The sequence below is a fragment of the Palaemon carinicauda genome, chromosome 6, assembly GCF_036898095.1.
Source record: "Palaemon carinicauda isolate YSFRI2023 chromosome 6, ASM3689809v2, whole genome shotgun sequence".
NCBI lineage: Eukaryota > Metazoa > Arthropoda > Malacostraca > Decapoda > Palaemonidae > Palaemon > Palaemon carinicauda.
Window position 1 is genome coordinate 177933546 of NC_090730.1, and position 5000 is coordinate 177938545.

Below are 5000 nucleotides of genomic sequence, written 5' to 3' on the forward strand. Positions count from 1 at the left end.
GAAAATATATTTGTCCTTCCCTTTTTTTTCTAGTCTGGTGTTTTGCATAACATTTAAAATATTAGCAACCAGATTCAAGGCAAATTTATTGCTTTGATGCGTGTTAGAATTATCGACAATAACTCTCTAAAAATATATTTCTATTCCGTTTTTTTTATTTTTGTTTATTTTTTTTTATTTATTTTTTTTTTTTTTACTTTGGTGTTGTGCATAACATTTAAAACATGATGAACCAAATTTAAGGCAAGTTTATTGCTTTGATACTTCTTATGATTATCGACAATAACTCTCAAAAATATGATAGTAATCAACATTTTGAATATAAGTAAGCAGAGGAAATACAGCTCTATGGCTTTGATACTTATTATAATAACTGACAATACCTCTTTAGAATATATTTGCATTTCCTTTTTTTTTCTATACTCTGATGGTGTGCATAACCACTATGAATAAAATAGATTAAATGTAGCTTCATGGCTATGATACTTGTTATAATTAGTTGCAATAACTCTGTAAAAATATATTTTTATTCCACCCCGTTTCCTGACCTGGTGTTGTGGCGTATGTGGTAACATCTATTACTAGTGAACGCAAGACTTGGTTCTATTCCGGCTCAAATGAATGTTTGATAATGAATGTGAAACCCTTTATGGGAAATTTTATGATCAATTGAGAGAGAGAGAGAGAGAGAGAGAGAGAGGAGAGAGAGAGAGAGAGAGAGAGAGAGAGAGAGAGAGAGAGAGGATGTTTCAACTTGAGAAAATATTAATTATTATTATATTATTATTATTATTATTATTATTATTATTATTATTATTATTATTATTATTATTATTATTATTATTTAAGCTGTAATCCTAGTTGGAAAAGCAAGATGTCATAACCCCAATGGCACCAACAGGGAAAAATAATGAAATGAGGAAAGGCTAAAAAAAAAAAAACCTACATCAGAAGTAATGAACATTCAAATTAAACTATTTTAAAAGCAGTAATAGCATTCAATAGATCTTTCATATGTAAACTTTAAAGAGATACCTATTTTACCTTGTTCAACATAAAAAACATTTGCTTTAAGTTTGAACTCTTGAACTTTCTTAGCTTTGAAAAAAACGTGATATAATCGCGATCTAGTAAGAGTATAAATTTCATATAAAGTACGTGATATAATAGCGATCCAGTAAGAGAATAAATTTCCTATAAAGTACGTGATATAATTGCACTCCAGTAGGATAATTTTTTTTATAAAGTACATGATGTAGTCGCAATTTAGTAGGAGAATAAATTTCTTATAAAGTACGTGATATAATCGCAATCTAGTACAAGAAATCAATTTTTTAGCGATCCAGTAGGGAATAAATGTCCTAGAAAGTACGTGACATAATCAATATCCAGTAGGAGAAAAAATTTCTTATAAAGTACGTGATAGAATTGCATTCCAGTAGGAAAATAAATTTACAATAAAGAACGTGATATAATCCTGATCTAGTAGGATAATAAATTTCTTATAAAGTACGTAATATACTTGCAATCCAGTAGGAGAGTAAATTTCTTACAAACTTCGTGATATAATTACGATCCAGTTGAAGAATATATTTCTATTAAAGAAAAATTAAAACCTAAGTTATTCCTCATGGCCTTTTGAGCAAGAATTTTTTTTAATAAAAGAATAATATATTTTGGAAATGTTATATCCAAAAGTTTTTACGCCACAAATTTTATTTGCTACGTCCTGTATAATTAATCGATTTCGAAAACCTATGTTAGAATTATAATGTTCGAAGAAATTCAAATTAACGTTTATAAAAATCACATCAGAAATTTCGATATTTCAAAGAGAGAAGTCGTGAGTTATAAATGATTCGTTTTGACATGAAAAATCTTCCTTGTAATTCCGGGTGTCACTCTTTTGCCGGTTAGGAAATAATTGATAACACGAAAAAGAAAAAAAAATATATATTCTTCGGTGCAGGGAACAGATATTTTTGGGGAGTGAAAGAACTAGATATTTAAATAATATACTTATGCAAAATATTTGATTCTATATTATAAGTATATGTATGTGCTGTATATATACACACACACACACACACCACACACACACATATGTGTATATATATATATATATATATATATATATATATATATATATTATATATATAAAATATATATATATGCACTGTTCGATTAGAGTTATAAGTTAGACACACACAAACACACACACACACACACACACACATATATATATATATATATATATATATATATATTATATATATATATATACTATATATATATATATATATATATATATACATGTACATTTATATACATTCATATATATATATATATATATATATATATATATATATATATATATATCTATATATATATAATATATATATTATATATATATATATATATATATATATATATATATATATATATATATATATGACTGTATGTATGCATTTATGTATGTACATACCAACCTTTACATATGAGTAGATACATAAATGAAAACTAAGTATCATAAATGAAATTATTTTATGTAATTCATAGAAATTATAATTACAATATTCCAAATGACTTTCTCTGTTTAAGACATATTAATCATAACGCGATTAAAGAAAAAAAATACACCAATTTGAGCAAAATTGAAAACATATTTCCCCAACTCTCCCGGGAAAATAGGTTTAATGAATGAACGTTGAAATTAAATGAATCATTAAAATAATTATTGGTTCTACTTTTTGGCCAGTGAAGTAGTGTGAATTTGATCATAAAAAAGGATCAGTTATTAGAGGAAATATTTCATCAAAAATGAAAGGGAAAGGTGTAACATTCGATTTATCGATAAGAGATCATTTAACATTAGTTTTATATGTTATACCATGATTCTTTTTGAAAGGGTTTCCTTCAAAAAGGAGTCTAAAAATTTTCCTTAATTGGTCTCTGATAATATAAAAGAGACATTGAATAAGGCCATTGCAATGTACGAGATTTCTTTCATTGTAAAAGTATTATACAAAATAAAAAGCCTATTAATTGATGTTTATTTTGTTAATCAATAGAGTATAGAAATATATTGCTTGTGAAATATATATTCAATCCTGAAAACTTAAAGATGTGAAAGAAGGCATATTTAACTTCGTCCTTCTATTTTATAAATTAGGCTTGTCTATAATTTCATGCAATTAACTCGAGCAAATTTGGACGCAGCCATTTTCGTTATATTCTGATAAAAAAAAAAATATGAATTATAATGACATATTAAAGAAAACATCCATCTTATTTTGAATAGGTTTTGCTGCCTATCTCTCTATTATCCTACTACTTATAACACATTAATTAAAGCTTTACAAATAACTTACTTCAATCTTTACCTACAGTTTAGTCACATCACTTAAGTGCAAAAGTAAGATTTATTCTAACTTTAATCACAATTGACATAATTTCACAATAAAATGAATTAAACAGCAGGAAAGTGATATATTCTCTTTAGGCTTGCTCAAAAAACATCACAATGAAAGGAAAAGAAATATAAATAGAAATGAAAATAGAAAACAATAGAATAAAACAACTTCTCTTTTATTCCAACTGATGGTTTTCCTGTCTGCCACTGTCAGATTCAGCTTTTTGCTGAAACTGAAAGGCCACTTTTTTATAAACTTATTTTTCCTTTTTTTTCTTTCCATATTTTGGAAGTAAAGATTTTATTAAAAATATATTTGAGCTTTTAATATTGTGCAACTTAACACTAAAATCAGTAAATGTGTGTGTTTTTTTTTTATTAGGGAAGTTTAAATATACATGATATGTTCTCCCTATTCCTGAAATTCTGGTCTTACAAGCCAATCCTTCATATCATGAATCAACATATTTTAGAAAAGCTGAACCAAACCCAATAAAACAGAAATTCCTGCTATGTTCGTAAAAAGATACTAAATCTCATAATATACATAAACTATATTTTTACTCATATTTTCAGGAACGTTGGAAGTTGGGAGATTATTTATTCGAGAATTGAGAGTATTATTTCACGATTGGAGACCAATGAATCTCTTGTCCTTAATATAAAAGTAAACATGCTCACACATTAGCCCACAATATCTCTCTCTCTCTCTTCTCTCTCTCTCTCTCTCTCTCTCTCTCTCTCTCTCTCTCTCTCTCTAGCAGGAAAATATAATCACATTTTTACAAATGTGATTGTTTTATTTTTATTTATAATGGATCTCTCTCTCTCTCTCTCTCCTATCTCTCTCTCTCACTCTCATCTCTCTCTCTCTCTCTCTCTCTCTCTCTCTCTCTCTCTCTCTCATTTTGTTTGTAATTAAAACAGAAATCTTGTAATGTTACAGAAAGTATCTTTAAAAGACCAACATTTCCAGAATACCAAGGGAGATAAAAAGATACTTATATCTCGTCTAACTTCTTCAGCAACATCGTGACCTTTATTTAAGTATTTAATTAAATGAGATAATATATTCATGCCACATTTTGGATAGCTAATTACCCACTGTAGGCTCATCAAATAATCATTAACCACTGATGCGTTAAATGCTTTCCTGCGATACATTTAAGGTCGATATCAAACCTCGTTAATATTAGGTGCATGATCCTTAATGAGTTCGTATCTTCTCGTTAAATGCACGATGGGATATTATCCTGACTGCAAACTTGAAGCAAATGTGTTTGTGTTGTAGAGGTTGACATAAGACTTTTTTATAGTACATATAGGAATTATCTCTTTAATGTTAGTCATGTTTATTTTTTTTTTTTTAAAATTTTCATTTTATTTTTCATTACTTCTTATGTGGTTATCCATTTCCTTTTTTCTTTTCATCATTGGCTATTTTTCCCTGTTGGGCATATAGCATCTTTCTTTTCCAACTGTGGTTGTAGGTGAGCTAATAATAATAATAATAATAATAATAATAATACTCTTCCCATCGATTTAACTTTCTAGTTTAATTGTTGCCAGTCTCTCTCTCTCTCTCCTC